We start from the raw sequence: 19,974 nt of genomic DNA, 5'->3' as shown, positions 1-19,974 counted from the left end.
AGAAAAACACACTAGATTTTCCCTGTTAGTGAATTGATTTTTATATTGGTTCTAGGGAAATCAATTTATATCCCCTGCATTATGGATAGAGAAAGACTTTTTGTTTCTTCCCAATATTTTTATTTAGATAAATAATTACATCTACTACATAATCTTGTTTTACAGCACCTTTTTACTTACTTGAACCTAAATCAAGATTATTTCATTGATGCTTTATATTTTGCTTCCTTACCATTGTCAAAATTTAGAAATAGCTAATTCCAGATATCATTATTTAAAGTACAGATTTCGTTGATGAAAAAAAAATTCTTTGCTTGATCAAACTTTCAGACTCCTGAACCTTCTAGGCTCATCTGTGCCGTTCCTTGTAAAATCCAGTTTTAGTAGAAATTTTTCTCTCAATTTAGCAAAAACCCTTTACAGTATCTGATCATCCTTGATATCTGATCTGGCTACTAAGACTAGTTGCATTGAACGTAGGAGTGATGATATCTCTTTGAGATTCTGATTTCAATTATTTTCTATAAACACTCAAAAGTGGAATTGCTAGACCATATCATAGTTCTATTTTTAATTTTTTTAAGAACATCCATACTATTTTCCATAGCAGTTGTACCATTTTGAATTCCCACCACTCGAGTACAAGAGTTCTAATTTCTCTACAACCTTTGTAACACTTGTCTTTTGTTTTTTGATAATAGCTGTCCTAAGAGGTGTGAGGTAATACCTCACTGTGGTTTTGATTTGCATTTGCTAATGATTAGAGATGTTGAGAGTCTTTTCACATGTCTGTTGGCCATTTGTCTGTATTCTTTAGAAAAATGTCTTTTCAAGTCTTTAACCCATATTTGAATTGGGCTATTAATTTTTTATGTTTTTGTTGTTGTTATTGTTACTGAGTTATGGCAATTCCTTATTTATTTTGGAAATTAACCCCTTATCAGATACATGGTTTGCAAATTTTTTTTTCCAATTTCTTTATATTCTGTTGATTATTTCCTTTACTGTGCAGAAGGTTTTCAGTTTAATTTAGTCCCCCTTGTTTATTTGTTGTTGTTGCCTTTGCTTTTGGAGTTATATCCATGAAGTCATTGCCAAGACCAATCTCAAGATTTTTCTCTACGTTTTCTTCTAGAAGTTTTATGACTTTAGTTCTTACGTTTACGTTTTTTATCCTTTCTGAGTTTGCTTTTGTGTATAAGGGTCTAATTTCACTTTTTTGCATTTAGAAATCTAATTTTCCCAGCACTATTTGTTAAAGAGACTATCCTTTTGTGTGTGTGTGTTTGTGTATTTGTAGTCTTGGTACTCCTGTTGAAGATCGGATGACCATACATATATGGATTTAAGTCTAGGCTCTCTATTCTGTTCCATTGGTCTATTTATCTTGATGCCAAAACAACTGAAATATTTACTGTGAAATATAAATATATCTGTGACTTATTTTTGTGTGCATCAGCAAATTAAGAGCAGGAACATGATGTGTGTGTGGGGTGGGGTGAGAGAGAGATGTGTTACCACTGAAATCTGACAACTTCATTTCCATGTTTAGCATAACATCCCCTTCTACCTTTCTGTATAATGTTAGGACAGTTCATTTTCATTGAGTCTCTCCCATGAATTATCAGAAGTTTTGACTAACATCAGGCAAGTTGTCAGAAATCCATACAGATTCATAATGCACCAGAGGTTACATGATACTTGAGTAACTGTGCCAAACCCAAAACTGGGAATGAGAGGCTCTCTTTTGATTAAAATAAATTTGGAAAATAGAAACCTCTAATGGATGATCATTTAACTCAGGAGATACCAGAGGGATTGGACAAGAAGCCTTAGCAATCCAGCCACCACCATCTATTAGGTCAAAGATTTCAGTTAGTACTTTGTTGGTAAATGTTCACCATTTCCCAAGAGCCAATAAAATTTTCTTTACTCATTTTATTTACATTTATGTTTTATTTATCCAAATGCGGTTAGCACTTACTGTGCTAGATGCTCTGTTTTAAAAGCTTTACAAATATTAAATTATTTAGTTTGTTTAATCATTATAATGTTATGAAATAGTTACAATTATTATCCCTATTTTACAGCAAAGAAATCTGAAGCACAGAAAAGTTAACCACCTGGCTGGAGATCACAGAGCTGGTAAGTGACAAAACAAGCATTCAACCTAAGTGCTTTAATATCAGATTCCATATTATGGACAGTTTTACCTTCCAACGTCCTAACTCTCTTCAAACTTCCAGTAGCTTCTCAATACTTAGCATGAAACTTCACCTTCTCTAGCACGGCCCTCTAAGTCTTTCGTATATATGCTTTAACTACTACTTATGTCTCATCTCTAATTATTTCACTCCTTATTTCTGTGTCATAATGATGCCTCATCTTTTATATATATGCAATTTTTATTGATTACAATACATTAAATCAATTATTTGCTTGAATCATACTAAATATTACTTTGATATTGAACTTGAAGTGTTTCAACTTCCTTTTTAATTTTATGTACATCTGACTCTCACATGTCCAACTTATTTCTGACACATTATTCATGTTTATCCTGACACCCTGTCATTTTCTTATGCCGTGAAACTGAATTGTTTGTGTCACTCTAACTTATAATCCTGATTTTAGCCTGTGCTTGTGTCCTGTTGATGCTCAGTTTCTCTTTTCAGAGCATAATATTCTCATCAAGCCTCTAGTTTTCCTGTTAGCTTTGTCCCAGAATAACACAGTTAGTTATTTTCTTAGAAGTGCAGAAATTAAATGAGAAACTGTAATAAAACTGTAACATCATTGGACTATAGGAATTAAAATGGTGTCATGGAGTAAATATTTGTTTATCCAGTTGCTAGTCATTATTTATAACCACTCAGCAATAATGAAATAATCCCAGAAATGTCATTTATTCCTATTAGGGATTGTTGTTTTCTCATGATCACTTTTTAATTGTTTGTTTTGAAAGTGATATTGTAAAAAGTTCAACTTTTGCTAAGCAACACTCAAAGTAATTATTAAAACTCTACTATGTTTCACTAGAAGGAAAAGTGTGCACTTTCAATATAAATTTTCAAATATGAATTAGAAATAGCCTGAAAATTATTTATAAATGAATATTGATTAATAATGTATGATAAATATTTTTCTACTGATAATATTATGCTAACAGAAGGTGCTGTTTTGCAGGTATTATTTTTATGATTTGTATTTTAATGAAACCTTTTTTCTTACATATATAGACCTTTTTCAGAAAGTCATTTGTTTTATTGTTTCATATATTTTATTCTTACATTAATTGCAGGGAGCCAAGCATATTTAATGTCTGTTATTTTACTTATCAAGATACAGTACTCTAAATTTGGACTTTTCTGTTTTATTTTGATGACATGGGTAGCAGAGGAGCTTTTAATCATGTACAGTGTGATCTTGAAGAGGTCAATAAGAAAGACTTTTTTAAAGATGTTTTTGCACATTGGAGTTGTAAACTTGAGTGAAAATCAGTACTAAGAGGTGAACTAGCATACAATATTTAATAAATTTTAACCAGCATACATAGCATACTCCTTTTGCCAGTGATTTTTCATACATATATACATAATGCAGACTTCATAAGTATTATATATTAACTCACACAAATTCAAACCTTGACAACTGTATGTATGTCAAATTTTTAATTTTGGATTTTTCTTTCTAAGAGAAGACTAAGAAAACTAGAGTAAATTGGAAAAGTGAAACAACCATACTGCTTTAGACTGAATTGTTTGTGTCTCCACAAAATTCTTATGTTGGAATCCTAACCATCAGGGCATTAGAAAGTGGGATGTTTAGTAGGCTATTAGGTCTCAAGGGTAGAGTCCTTATAAATGAGTTTTGTGCTATTGCAAAAGAGGCCTCAGAGAGATCCTTCGTCCCTTCCACCAGGTGAGAACACAGTGAAAAGATAGTCATCTGTGAACTAGGAGCTGGGCTCTCACCAGACGATGAATATGTCAGTACCTTAATCTTGGACTTCCCAGCCTCCAGGACTATCAGAAATAAGTACTTACTGTTTATAGGCCACCTAGCCCATGGTATTTTGTTATTGCAGCGTGAATGGACTAAGACATACAAATAATTCAAGCTTCTTTCAAATGCTTTAAAAAAAATCTAAGTATTCCAATCTAAAATTTCCTTAAAAGTAACTCTGTGGGAAAAAATGATAAGGCATAACAATTCTAATGTAACAATTTTTTTTTATTTTATTAGATGTAAAAATGACATGTAAGAAGGTAAATTTATGTATTTAGACAGGCATTGCAGCCTAATAGTTATGAACTACATTTACCATAAATTCCATTCAGATTTTAAAATGTGATCCATTTGATAGATTTCACTTGGCAGAGTCTTGAAAGTATTATAAATATATTCAACATTTAAAAGATAAATGCTTAATCTTTCAGATTTGGAATGATTGACATAAAATATTGCTGTCTCAAGTTTCAAAAACATAATTCAACACATTTTGATATTATTAAAAATCAACCTAACAATATACTCAAACAGTGGTGTTTGGGAAGGAAAAGCAAAACTAAGCAACCAAAATATTAACAACAAAGACTAGTGCAACAGGATTGTAGTTTTAAATTTGTCTTTGTTATCTTGGAATAATATGTGATAGACATCACTATTTTCTAAAGAGAAGTGCCAGACCCATTCATGAAAGATGTACAAAAACTAAATAAAAAATATCCTGATAATGGCTTCCTGATTACCCATTTCCAGCCTACGTATGAGGAAAAAATAGAAAAGAACAAATCCAGGGTCTGTGATGTGCTGGCTTAGTGGATTATCACTACCTGTCCCTCTTCTTCTCTCCAGACATCTTTATGCCCCACTTTAAACAAAGTTGATTGGGAGAAGGAAGTATCTTCATACAGAGAAAACTAGTGTCTTTCCTCCTGGTTATATATTTACTGAGTGAGCAATAGAAAATTATATAACCACTTCTGTGTACCAGAAAGAGAACTAGTGAGAGATTTTTTTTTTTTGAAGAAGTCACCATCTGTTTTCTGAAATAGGATGTCATGTATTACAACAAACTAAAAATAAACTGGAGAATTTTGAGAGTAATAGACTTGAGAATTTTGAGTGGCCAGCTGGAACTTCCTGAGATAGCTGGAATAAAGAAAGAAAAGCGTTAGAGAAGTCTGTTCCACATGAAATTTTCAAGTCAGGAAATCCAGAATTTCTAGTGGGAAATGTGTATTTAGAAAAGGAGCTGGATGTTCGCTATCTTGATGGGGACCCAACCAAGGTGGCCTGGTTGGGACAGAGTAACTGCAGCAGTAAGAGGTTACAGTGTGTTACTGTGTGGGGACAGGCAAGAGTGAGGAGGTTCAAAGAGGTTCACTAGGAAGTGCATCACAGAATTTGAAAGCTGAACAGTTCAGAGGGTCCTATGTGGCCAATGAATGACCCACATATCAGCTCCCCACAAGTGACCGAAGAGGAGGGCATCTGATGCCAGGTAGCATATGACTATGGGAAAATAGAAAAAAAGCATTTAGTAAAAAGCCAATAGTCACAATACATATAGTTGTACATATATATATATACACAATGTGTATCTTCCCTGAATTCAGCCCACTCAAAAAAATTACAACAGACTTTGATCTAAAGCACTCAGAGAGAGATTTTCAGGTGGGAATAAACGTATCTCTAGTAGTAGTTTATAAGATGCACTCAGTGCTTCCTCATATACCTCCATTGACTTGAGACATTTTTCATGGTTTGGAAAATAATCTGGGGTAGTTATACTTAAATTAATAATACTGGGAAAATAACTGAGTTTAAATTAAATTCTCTCACCAGTTGCATACATCATACATTTTTCGCCTCTATACACTAATGTAATAGAAATCTAGATCTGTGAAAGTGTAAAAGAATCAAATTACTTTGGCTCTTGTAACATGTTTTAATTTTATTTCCGTAAAATTGACTTCATTATGTATATAATCATGAAAAAGAGTACCAACCCATTCAGTATATTCTGGGCCGTTCATATGGATGCATAATTAATGGATTCAAAACGTTTTTAAATTGGGGAGATTTTATTGAGTAAGTCATAAAATCCTTCAAATTTAAAAATCTGACTATTTGGCAGAAAATGTCCAAACACTCTTGCACAAACAAAATAATATACATGCATATAGTTTTAAATGTACTCGTATGTATAAATACTGAATGATCTGTATGAAATCTCTTGGCACCCATTTGTCAAAATCCCACTGAATAATCATCCCCTGCTGTGTGTATGATATGTGTGTGGCTTTTTATTTACAAGCATAATGACATGCACAGGAAGAAGCTAAAGTACTTCAGCAGGCTATTTAGTTTGCTATCTGTGAAACTCATTTTAGTTAAAATTGTACTATTATTATAATCATGGATATATAAGAATTCTTTTTCCCATAAGGAAAGTGGGAATAGAAATTGAATTTCTTCTGCTGAATCTTGTCATTTCACAGTGTGATTTCTTACTAGGCTTGCAGCATCCATCGTTTCTTCTTTCCTTAACATAGGGTGAGTGCACTACAGTGATACTGTGTTTAAAGCCAGACTCATGATATGGCAGCTGTGGCTGAAATACCCATTTAATCCAACAGATTAGAATACAGTATATAAATCGGTGTAGTGAACGAATAAACTGTTGTAGTGTGAGATTACTTGTCACAGTAGTTTATATTAAAGGAAACATCACTTTAAACTAACTCTTCACCATCTGTTGTGTACTCTAATTTAAAAAGATCATAATTTACAATTGTAAAAGTAGGTAAGAAACAAATGATTAAAATGCATATTATCTGCTATATTCAGCTGAACATACATCTGTTCTGTTTATCTCTGTAATATTAGATGCTAATTGGGAGACAAGCTCCTCTCCTCACATAGGAGGATAGATTTGGGGAGGGATGAAAGTAGGAATTATTATTTTTAGTACTGTTTAAAGCTTTTATTGAGATATAGTTGGTGTACAACATAAATTACCGGTATACAACATAATTTTTAAAGGTTATACTCCATTTATAGTTATTATAAAATATTAGCTTCATTTCTTGTGTTGTACAATATATCCTTATAACTTATTTATTTTGTATATAATAGTATGTACCTCTTAATCCTCTATCCTTACCTTGCTCCTCCCCACCCCTTCTAACTGGTGACCACTAGTTCTCTGTATCTGTGGATCTATTTCCTTTTTATCATATTCACTAGTCTGTTTTATTTTTTAGATTTCATACATAAATTATACAGTATTTGTCTTTCTCCGTCTGACTTATTTCATTTGGTGTAACACCCTCCAAGTCATATTGCATTCTTTTTTAAGGCTGAGTAGTATTCCATTGTGTGTGCATGCATACGTATGTGTGGTATACATATATATACCATACACACACACACACACACACACACACACACATCACATACTCTTTATCCATTCATCTGTTGATGGAAGCTTATGTTGCTTCCATATCTTAGCAGTTGTCAATAATCCTGTTATGGACATTGGATTGTATGTATCTTTTCAAATTAATGTTTTGGAAGGTGGGATATATACCCAGGATTGAAATTGATGGGTCATAAGTAGTAATTGTTTTTAAGATGATTTCCTTTTACAGAGTTTTACCACAAATTAAATTGGGGCCCAGTTAATAATAATTAATTATTATATATGATAATTATTATTATAATTATTATTACATTTTACAAAAATGCTCTATCATGAAGAGGTTGCCAAAATTACTCAAGAGAGACCATTATTTTAATTACATTGTATTTAGGTTGATCCAAATGAAATTTTGAACATTGAACCATTTTTTTCCTACATAAAAACCAATTTCTTATGGTTTAATCTGTTAATTATGAGGAAATTGAGTCAGTCTGAAATTTAGCAAATGACAGAAACCTCTTACATTAGACAATAAAACGAGTAGGGGTTATTGTGTAATCTAGTCATGATAGTTAAGTATTCATTTAGTTTTTAGATATTGAATAACTCCCAGATAACTTGATTTTGTAAAGATATGTAGAGTTCAGTAGGACTGAAAGTAGAAGATTATATATTATTATAAAAGTACCAAGAAGAAGCAGGACTCCGACCCTTTTTTTTTTTTTTTTGACGTGTTAAATAATTTATTGATTATACGAAGTGATTCCTCCCAGGACGCGCAGCAGCGGCGGCCCTGGGCCGACGCCCCCGCCAAACGCGCCGGGGACAGGGACGCGGGCGCGGCCAGGGTCCCTGCACGCCGAGCCGGAGCCGAGCCGCTTTATAACTTATTCTGTAAAAATATGTATACACACTGCATCCGGCGCGAGCGGCTGGCGTGGGGCGCCGGCCCGCATCCCGTACCCTGGTTGTGCGGCCTCGCCGCCGTGTCCTCACAAGGCGTCCCCCGCGCCGCCGCCGCCGCCGCCGCCGCCGCCGCCCGGGCTGACCAGCGCTGAGTTAGAGGGTTTGTGCTTCTTGAGCAACCGCGTGGTCTTCTCGTCGTCCGAGTTGGGGTCCAGGGGTGGTTGTACTCATCGTCGTCCTCCGGTCGGAGCCGCCCACCTTCAGCTTCTCGGCGTCGGAGTCCTGCTGCTTCTTGGTACTTTTATAATAATATATAATCTTCTCCTTTCAGTCTTACTTTCTCTCTTTTATATAGACAGAGGATCATGGGGAATTGTATTACATTTTCAGATTATATTGCTAGTCACTCAGTACTTTCTCTTTCACACACACAGACACACACACACACATGTAAATATGTGGTTGCAGTAGGAAAGATCAGAACTCTGACCTTGACTTGGCTGAAACAAACGTTAGGAAGATTTTTAAGCAATAGAGTGAGAAGGAGAACAACACAGGTCATTTGCGTTTGCTAATTTGCTTTACCCAAAGAAAAAGTCAAATTTCTTTTTGTGGCAAGCAGTAATTTTACATCTTGGAGCAAAGCATTAGTGAAGTTAGGTTTCTCACCCATTAACAGGCCACTTAAGGTACTTAACCAAGTGAGAAGAAAATGTATTTTTACACAGTCATCTGCACATAAATGTTTATCACAGTCTTACTCATGATTATTCAAAACTGGAAACAACCAAGATGTCTTTCAATAGGTGAAAGGATAAACTATGTACATCCATAGTGGCATATTATTCAGTAATAAAAAAGAATGAGCTATCAAGTCACGATAAGACCTGGAAGAGCATTAAATGCATACTCTGGAGTGAAAGAAGTCAGTCTGAGAAGACTACAATAATGGATGTGTTTAACTGTATAGCATTATGGAGAAGACAAAACTATAGAAACAGTAAAAAGATGAGTGGATGCCAGGTGTTTTCTGGAAGGAGGGAATAATAGGAGAGGAAAAATACTTTTCCCTCTATCCTTCTAGGTTCTTGGCTGAGACACTCTCTGTAGTAAAAGTGTAATAGGCGAAAACAGAAATTCAGTAACATGTATATACCTCCTGCATACGTGGGATTTACCCACAAAAACTGAAGAACTCTCCCAAATGTCCCAAGTCACCACATTGAATACCATCTCAAGCAAAAGACAAACGAAGATGTTAGGGGTGAGGGGAAGCCAGTTACGAGAGGTTACTAGGAAAATCACAATAAACAAAGGTAAGGGTATTATGCAAATTTAAGTTGTTGGCTTCTCTACTGATAAGAGTTTCTAGAGATTTATAGTCACCTTCTCTTCCTGGTACAGAAGATGAGAAAGTCTTATAAATGGAGGTTTCCCTTACAATGTAAATATCTCTTACAAAAGGGAAATTCTACTCAGTTTTCAGAGCTCCTATGTCTGCTGTTTCTTAAAAATAACCAGTTCAAAATATTCAGTATGCCAAAAGTGCCGTTTTTTGGAGTGGTATATTTTGCTCCCCTTTGGAAAGGATGAGCAGGTGAAGCACACGGAATTTTTAAGATATGAGACTATTCTGTGTGAAACTGTAACTGTAGATACATGGCAGTTTGCCAAAACTCATAGAACTATAAACACAAAGAGTGAAAGTTTAATGTAAATTATGTATAATATTTAATAATGTATTTTAATGTAATTAGATGTAAATTATGGATTATACTTAATAATAATGTATCAATATTGATTCTTTATTTCTAACAACTATATAACACTAATGCAAGATGTTAATAGGGGAAACTGGATGTGGGAGTTGGATATGTGGAATTTTGTGGAATTGACTGGTCAATTATGTAAGTCTAAAAATGTACTAAAATATAAAATTTATTAATTATAAAATATAGAAATACAAGAGGATTTGCTAAATAATTTATTTGAATGAAACCACTTCTGTCTTAAGAGAGTTGTAATTTACCTTGAGAATTCATGACATTTGCTTTTGAAAATACTTTGATAATTGTTTTTGACTATAAAATATAAGGCTCGTAGGGCACAGCTTTCAAGGGAGCAGTATAACAGAGATGGGTAAAATGTTCTGTTACGAAAATAACAGAATTTGGAATATAACAGAAAATAAAATGGGTGATTCTGAGAGATAAGCACCCAAGTGAATCTCTAAAATGACAGTTGAGGACTAAGAGGGCCTGCAGGGAAGGATTGGGGCGAGAAACTTACCATGTCCCAGTAGATAAAAGAATCATAAAAGCAGAGATGGTTAAATTATTTGCTACCTGATGCTGTAAAGAAACATATTCCATTCCCTCAATTTTTCAGCCAAATCCAAAAACAAAAATACAGCCAACACCCGAGCTATACCAGAAATTATTTATCTTTATTAGTCTGTAGTTTATTTTATTCTGTTGTAACAAATCAGTGCTAATCCATTCAAGACACCAACACTGAAAAGAATCTGTTTTGCTCTGTGATTTCTTTATGGATATTGAAATATCTGTTATGACAAAGTTTTCAGTATTGTAAGTTTAATGTTTTGTAAGTAACAGCTTTTTTCTTACATATGGTGACTTACATTTGTAAAAGCTACACACAGCTAAGTTTTGATACAATATACAAGTTATTCTAGTCCACCATACTAACAATATTTCTGTTTTTTATTTTGGAGGAAAATCTAAATCTACTTTTATTAAATGACAAGTGCAAAACTCTGAGAATGTAATGAAATATTCTTGTTATTCCAGAGTTAACTGACTTGAAGATAAATATAGGTGGTTTGTTTTCAGGCAAACTAGTGTTTTGCTTCACATGCCAGGTTCAAGAGTTACACATGGTTAAATGAAACCAGTGAGCACCATGTGGGAAGTTAACATTAAGAACATTATTTTTTCACTCAAAACCTCAAGGTCATTTTTCTCCCCCCCAAACTGAATTTTTTCATTCTCATCTGTCATTTATACTCTATTTTCTTCTTATTTTAGACCCCCCCCTTTAAAAAAAAGGAACCAAATAAGAAATGAAACTGCAGGCTTTTGGATTTTAAAAATAACAGCAGTTTCATTTATTTTTGTGTGGAGTATTCATTTCAGAGTAAAACATCCTAAAATATTTTCAGGTTCTGTGATTAGGTGACAGCTGGCTTGTGAAGTATCCAATGCCAATTAGCAGAAAAACTTTCATAAGAGAACAATTGTAATAAATCTTATAATTTTCAAAAGGAAAAAGTGAGGAACTTTTCTGTTCACTTCAACTACAAGTTGATATTTTTAGGATACAAGGAAACTTCTTTCTCTGATTATGCTTGAATTTTTTAATGCCCATCATGTATGTATATACACGTGTCTGTATTAAAAACTCAAGCTTAATCTGGGAAAGAAGCTTCCTTGTATCCTCTCTGTGTGTGCATTCATGTGTATGTGTTTATAAACCCCTTTTAGTTTAGAAATGTATGCTCTGTGGCTAAGAGGTTCATTACCATGATGCAGTCTCCGTAGTATCTGTCTTGTAGATATGTAAAATGTAAATGATTTGCTCACTCTTTTCTCGAGATAATTAAAATTGTGAGGGTACATAAGTGACCATGGGGAAGAGAAACAAAGATTAGTGTGTCTCTATCATAGGAATAGGGAGAGCAGTGATACAAAATGTGACTGGGGAGATTGTCAGAACTTTCCAGGTTGTCTAAAGGTTAGGGATTTTTTGTTTTCTGAGTATAACTGAAAAACCTACTAAAAGATTTTTGAAATTTCTAATGCTTGGACTTTGAAGGAGTTGTGAATTTTCTATGTATTGATACTTCGATAGGAAACTGGGCATGAGGCCACAGTGCTCAGAAGGGATGACTCAGAGAATATTATCTGGGGTCCTAGGAGTAATTACTGATGCCCAAGGAGTGGTATAAGAAGTAATGGTACTCCACAACTGAATTAGGCACAGGTTTTTATTTTTAACTCATCAGTAGAATTGTTAGAGATATCTATATATCAATCATTTCAATTTTGAAGTAATTACTGTATGTCTCAGAGTTCTAATTGCTACGAAGCGGTCTCTTTGCACTCTTCCCTTTGTCTATTTTTAGTTTATATAATTTCCTCATTTTCCCCCTGAATAGTAGAAATTTACAACTGAGGGACTTTATACTAAAATTAGGATAGAAAAACAGAGCTTGTAAAACAGAAGGAATATTGACTCAGATGTCATAGAACTTATAACAGTGGGTCCATAACAAGTGTTTCAACATTGGTAAATTAGATAACTTGATTTGAGGGGAAGAAATAAGCAATTGCAGGTTGATTGGCAGGTATTAGTGTCTAAAGAATACCATCTACCATGAAAATTCTTATAGATCATGTTTAAGGTATAGGTATAGGAATATTCTTATAGAATGTTCAAGCTGTAGATGGTTTATATTTATTACTTTACATTTCTTAAGGTCAAGAGAGTACATTTTCTTTTAAGTTTGGAATATTGGGTTTAAGTGTTTAAAACCAGTGGGTTTAAAAACACAGGTAATATATGATATGCTTCCAGTTATCTTATTAAAATCGATTAAGTGCTGATTGACCGAAGGAGTGGGTCAGAGGCAGGAAAGGATCTAGTAATGATGTGGTAGGCAGCCTCTGAAATGGCCCCTGATGATTTCCACTTCCTGATATTTACCGCTTTGTGTGAATCTCCTCTTCTGGACTGTGGACTAGACCTGATTATTGATACAACAAATACAGCACAACAAAAATATGTCACATTAGAGATTGGGTTATAAAATCTGTGTCTTTTTTCTTACCCTCTCTCATGATCTTTCTTGCTTTGAAGGGAAGCCGTGCTATGGGCTGCTCTCCTGGGAGGCCCATGAGGCAAGGAACAGATGACTCTTGCCAAGAGCCAGCAAGAACCTGAGGCCTTCAAAAATACTCTTAGAAGTGGATCTTCCCCCAAGTCAAATCTTGACATGACCACAGCCCTTAATTGCAGCCCAGAGACAGAGGACTCAGTTCAGCTACTCCTGAATTTCCAACCCACAGACACGGTAAGATATTTTGCTGCTTTAAGTTGCTACATTTTGTTTATACAGCAACATATAACTGTTACAATAGGGAAAAGCCCAGTTGATTTGAAAATATAGTTTGAATGATTATCTAAGAATAAGTATCATTAAAGAATGATGTCACCTGCACTAGTTTTTTAAAAAGGGTAGCTGTATCTGTATTAAGAGACATGGTTGTTTCCTTGGCTTCCTCTTTGTATCATTCAGAATAGAAATGTAGAGATTTGTATAGTTGTGTATTTTTTCACTCGATTATGCCACTTGCACTGCAGGTTAGTGCAGAGTGGGTATCGGACACATGTTCATCATAGGAAGAAACCCAGATTATTACTGAAGCACCCATCAGTCTCAAACATCGCTGATCAGCATGCCAGAAAGAAAATACCATTCTGGAGAGTCTTCTACTAGGAATTAAATATTTTGGCCCAGAAGTGGCATGTATCTGATAACAACATACTGATCAGAAGTAGCACTGGTAACTGTACTCAGCCAGAAAGGAGACAGGATTTATAATCTTACCATACACCAGGGATGGATTACAACTGGAAGTACTTAGCACCAGTGTAATTGGCTACTACATTGTTAAAATCTTCTTGATACTCTCCCACTGTAAGACTGATTGATTGATTGATTTTAAAGATATATCAGAAGAAATCTTCTAGGCCTATCTTGGAGTATTATAAAAATTCATTGAAATTAATTGAAAAGCTAAGCATGGCACATTGAGTTGAAATATTTTTCACAGAATTTCTGGTGGTATTTCATACCAGAGTTGAGTAGTTGATCTTTAAGGAATATAGCCTACTATACTTTCCAGCACATACCTCCTTTTGTTGTTGTTGTTGTTGTTGGTTGGTTGGTTTTTGTTTGTTTGTTTTTTTGTTGTTGTTCTCTTCTTTCTCTTAAGTAACTCCCAAGGTTGTGTGTGTTGGGCTTTGGACATGGGGAACACAGTGGGTATCTGCAAGCTAAGCCATCTTTTTTTGCTCTTTATTCCATTTTATCTGTGCATGTTTCCCTAGTACTCATTTCTTGTTTGTTTGTTTTTGTGTATTTATTGATGATTTTCTGAAATTACCATACTGTATTAATCTGGATATGTAACAAGGCACCTATCTATTTTGTTCTTAATTAATTCAACAATGTGTAGTGCCTTTCTGTTTTAGCAGCATTTTTCTAGTGACAGAATATAACAATAAAAAACTTTCAAAATTTCCTGCCATCACAGTACACATCTTTATGAAGGAGATAGACAGTAAACTAACGAAAAGTAAAATATACAGTATGTTAGCTGATTAAGAGTCCTGTGAAGAAAAAAAATAAACAATGAAGAGTGGAGCCAGTTTTAAAGGCTTTGCTAATATGCTGATATTTAATCAGAATAGTACAAAAGATGAGGCAATGAATGAGTCATGGATATAAGAAGAAAGAGCATTCAAGGATAAGAGGACAGCAAATGCAAAGACCCTGTGGTAACAGCGTCCTTATTATATTGATATTGTGAAGAAGTTTGGATAGGGAAGAGTATGCCAGGAAGAGAATGGTAGTAATTAATCTATGACAGATAGTGTCCTGCTTATGTAGGGCATTATGTCTCACTGTATTTATCTTTATTTTACCATTACACAAAAACTCCTTAAAGGATATTGGGCAGTTTGATAGACATATTTTAAAAATATCAATGTGACTGTGAGGCAACAAGTATATATCAGACAGCACAGGGTAATATAGCCATTATTTTGTAATAACTTTAAAGGAAATATAATTTATAAACATACTGAATAACTATGCTGTGTGCCTGCAACTGACACATATTGTAAATCAACTATATTTCAATTGAAATAAATATCAATATGATGGTAATATTGAGAATAGGTAGTGAGGATATGATGGTAGCTTGAACACATGGATGGAAGCAATAGAAGTAGCATGATGTTATGTGACAGATCTATTTCAAAAGCAGATGTATTTTGAAAGGTTGGCGGTAGAGTGTGAGAAATAGGAAGAGTCAAGAGACTTCACCATTGTTTGCCCCACAGCAAAGAACTTAAACTGCAGAGGAAGAGACTGGAAGAGTAAGTTTGGATAAAAAGAGTGAGAATTTAGATTTTTGTATGTTAGGTAGAAGAGGCCAATTAAATACACAAGTGGAGAACTGAAAGCACAGATATATTTATATAAAACAAAGTGAAGAGTTACAGCTGGAGACCTTCTTTGGGGAAGTTGTCTGTGTGTAAATTATTTTTAAAGCCATTTAGACTATGTATCATTACTGAAGAGTGAATTGGGTGAAGTCAAGGAGACAAGAGGTCTAAAACTTAAAACCCCAGGGAATTCCAGCATTTGAAGATCAAGAGATATGAAGGAACTAGCAGAATGCACTGAGGGGCATGATTAATCAAATACAAATAAAATCAGAGTGGAATCTCCCCTAGACAGATTTTTAAAAAATCAGGTAGTCAATTGTGTTAATTGCTGCTGACCAGGTAAGATGAAGACTGAGAAGAGACAACTATATTTTACAATGTTGAGACCATTGGTAACTTAGACAAGAATGGTTAAGGTGAAGTTGTGAATTAAGAGTCTGCTTCAAATGGCTGATGCAGGAGTGGGAAGAGAGGAGTTGGAAGGGGAGCAGAAAAAGTGATGTAGTAGCTAAATGAATATTGGATCCAGAGAAAAGAATTGAGGTGAAAAAAAATACGCATACTTAGAGGGGCTGGAGAGATTCATCAGTAAATGGAAAAAGCTAGTGTTTATTGCAAAAGTGAACATACTCTGTGAAACAGTAACAGGAGAGAAGGGAGAAAATATTGTCGAAGTTGCAATGGAGAACAAGGGCGGTACTGTGAACGTAGAGTTGCAAGATTCACAGCTGAAAGTGGAAAAATGTATGAAATTTGAACACAGATAAGAAGGTGTGAAACATTCCTGTGAATTTGTAGGCTGGGAAAATATAGAATGGTGACTGGGCAGCACTTAGAACAAGTTGAAGTGTTTATCAGTTTTCAGTGAGGGTAGTTGACATGTTGTGGCATACATTTTTGTTTAGTGTAGGGTTTTGGTTTTATTACCTCAGTTCAGGTACTTATCCAAAGCAATAAACGTACAGGTGAAGAATAGGAAGAGGGTGGAGATTAAGTGGTTCTGAGGTTTTGCCAGGTAGTTGTGATGGAAGTAGACAGTGACATAGGAGGTGAGGATACAGTGAGGGGAATAATGTAACAATGGACTGTGGGATTTTCACTTGGATGGGAGGGAATTGAGGATATGGATCAGTTAAGCAATAATGAAAGATTGATATAGTAAATGTACTCTTAGTCCCAGAGGGTCAAATGATTTTGGAGACAGAATACTAGCAGGAGTAAGCAGTGAAGTTAAGTAGTGCTGGTTGAAGAGTGGGATGCTTGCAGTGAAGATGTAATTATGGATATAGACATCTCAACTGTAGTCTTCTAGTAAATGGTTGAAGCAGAATAGAGGGCAAGATCTATGGAGCAGGCAAGGTCAAGGTATTGAAATGGCATTTCCAAATGTGACAGCCAAAACAAAGAGGAGCTATATAATTTCTGTCTCTAATTTTTTTTAACATTTTTTATTGGTTTATAATTATTTTACAATGTTGTGTCAAAATTCCAGTGTAGAGCACAATTTTTCAGTTATACATGTACATATATATATTCATTGTCACATTTTTTTCTCTGTGACCTACCACAAGATCTTTTGTGTATTTCCTTGTGCTATACAGTATAATCTTGTTTATCTATACAATTTTGAAATCCCGTCTATCCCTTCCCACCCTCTGCCCCCTTGGCATCCACAAGTTTATATTCTATGTCTATGAGTCTGTTTCTCTTTTGTATTTATGCTTTTTTTTTTTTCAGTTTCCACATATGAGCGATCTCATATGGTATTTTTCTTTCTCCTTCTGGCTTACTTCACTTAGGATGACATTCTCCAGGGGCATCCATGTTGCTGCAAATGGTGTTATGTTGTCAGTTTTTATGGCTGAGTAGTATTCCATTGTATAAATATACCACCTCTTCTTTATCCAGTCATCTGTTGATGGACATTTAGGCTGTTGTCACGTCTTGGCTATTGTAAATGATGCTGCTATGAATATTGGGGTGCAGGTGTCATCCTGAAGTAGGGTTCCTTCTGGATATGTGCCCAGGAGTGGGATTCCTGGGCCATACGGTAAGTGTATTCCTAGTCTTTTGAGGAATCTCCATACTGTTTTCCACAGTGGCTGCATCAAACTGCATTCCCACCAGCAGTGTAGGAGGGTTCCTCTTTCTCCACAGCCTCTCCAGCATTTGTCATTTGTGGATTTTTGAATGATGGCCATTCTGACTGGTGTGAGGTGATACCTCATTGTAGTTTTGATTTGCATTTCTCTGATAATTAGTGATATTGAGCATTTTTTCATGTGCCTATTGATCATTTGTATTTCTCCCTCAGAGAATTGCTTGTTTAGGTCTTCTGCCCATTTTTGGATTGGGTTGTTTGTTTTTTTCTTATTGAGTCGTATGAGCTGCTTATATATTCTGGAGATCAAGCCTTTGTCGGTTTCATTTGCAAAAATTTTCTCCCATTCCATAGGTTGTCTTTTTGTTTTCCTTCTGGTTTCCTTTGCTGTGCAGAAGCTTGTAAGTTTCATTAGGTCCCATTTGTTTATTCTTGCTTTTATTTCTATGCAAGAAATAAAATGGATCAAAGACTTAAACATAAGACAAGATACATTAAACGTCCTAGAAGAAAATATAGACAAAACATTATCTAACATACATCTCAAAAATGTTCTCCTAGAACAGTCTACTCTGTCCCTAATTTTAAGATTTTGTTTAAAGGTACTGCATGGCATAATGACTGAGCAGGTTTTAAACTCAATGAATGGCATCGGTTTGAGAGACATGGATGAGCCACTTAATCTCTCTGTATCTAACTTTTCTCATGTATAAAATTGAATTAAACATAATACTAAACTGTAGAGGATGAGGGTGTGAAGTGAAAAAGCTAATACTTTTGATTAGCTATTCTGAAGCTTTCAGTAAATGTTAATTATTATTTGTAGCATTGTTATGATTTCCCTGAATGAGTTTGGTTCATATAGCAGAGATTCTGAAAGGAAAAGATTTCTACAGATGTAGTAAAGCCTACTGGTACTACTTTAAGTTGTGAAATTCAGAGCCTTTCTAATGACCTTCAGTATGCATGGAAACGTAAAAACTTCAGAAAGATTTCAATATTATTCTCTTTGGCAAAATTTGAACAAATTAATACTCTAGATTTGTTGCTTTCTCCCGTATGCCATAGGCAATCATGGAACAAACTAAACAGCAAAAATGGGGAAAGTGGTTTAGGAGTAAAGAATTTTAACTATAAAATAAGAAAAAAAAAAAGAGTCTGCAATGGGGATGGAACAGAAAATAAACTTAGTGTCCAGTTTGTAAGGATTTCTTCCATGATTTAGTGGTAAGAAATGACTAGCTGGAAGCACAGCAAGGTGAGTTCTGCATATTTTCTATTCTACTTTGCATAATAATATATAAAAATTCTACAGTTGCTAAGTGTGTTATGCATTCTCTAGCATGACCTTAATTTTTCAAAACATAAATTGTCTTTAGAATGATCAAAGTCTCTTCAGTTACGCTGAATAATTAGCACTAGCTTTAAAGTGTTTTTGCATCCTAAATTGCGTATTATCTAATAAGGGCTTCCAATTCCAGAAATCCATTGAAGCAGTCTCATTTGGTTAAATAAGTATTTATATTTTTATACAGTAAATTTGAATATATGTTACCTTGATATATAAATTATCAACATGTAAGAAATTACTTTCTATAATATTTTCCTAGGGATCCTGAACTTAAGCTCAAGATTGACACCAAAGCCACATGAGTTTTATTATTGCTCTTTTTATTAATTGGAAAGTCTCAGTTGCTCCTAAAAATATATTTCATCTTCCCAAAGGGGGAAAAATGTAATAATGAGAGTTTCTCTCATAGAGAATCCCATACCTCTAGCATATTTTATAATAAACCTCGAGACCATAAAAAGGAAGGATCTGATTAATTTTAATTATGATGAGCAGCAGAAAGATATGGATGATTCCTAAGGCAAAGAGTGTTCTAATCAAACTAAAATAATCATATTAAGTCTAATACCTAGGAAACCAGAAAGCATTCAACACAGTTTGAGGAGTACCAAGGTAACTTTTGACAGTACCTCCACGTATGGTTTAATAAAAGATACAAGTAAATCAAGTTATAAAACTCTTCTAATGGAAAAGCATAATCTGAATTAAGATACTTAAATTTATTGGCAAAAGTGAATATTAAAAATGTCCATTTCTTTAAGCACCAAAAGAAAGTGAAATGCATGAACATCTCAACAAGTGTTGTATCTTTTAACACCCAGGGTAGCTGGTGTTATAAATCAATATGTGTATTAGTCATTTGAAAACATTTTTAGTTCCTGTGAACAGACAGATATGCTGATACTATTGTTCTCATTCCTGGAAGACTAA

General features: G+C 34.5%; 1 long non-coding RNA gene across 1 annotated transcript in view; it reads left to right on the top strand.

Moving 5' to 3' along the window:
* LOC140700350 (uncharacterized) overlaps positions 1–19,974 on the top strand; it is a 269,795-nt gene that overhangs the window by 17,516 nt on the left and 232,305 nt on the right. The window contains exons 3-4 of the long non-coding RNA XR_012078768.1: positions 2,091–2,145; positions 13,214–13,427. This is a non-coding gene — a long non-coding RNA (uncharacterized lncRNA). The remainder of the gene's footprint in view (positions 1–2,090; positions 2,146–13,213; positions 13,428–19,974) is intronic.

This window comes from Vicugna pacos, chromosome 12 (assembly GCF_048564905.1).
Source record: "Vicugna pacos chromosome 12, VicPac4, whole genome shotgun sequence".
Classification (NCBI taxonomy): domain Eukaryota; kingdom Metazoa; phylum Chordata; class Mammalia; order Artiodactyla; family Camelidae; genus Vicugna; species Vicugna pacos.
Note: the sequence above shows the minus strand (reverse complement) of the source record. Positions and strands in the feature narration are given on the sequence as shown.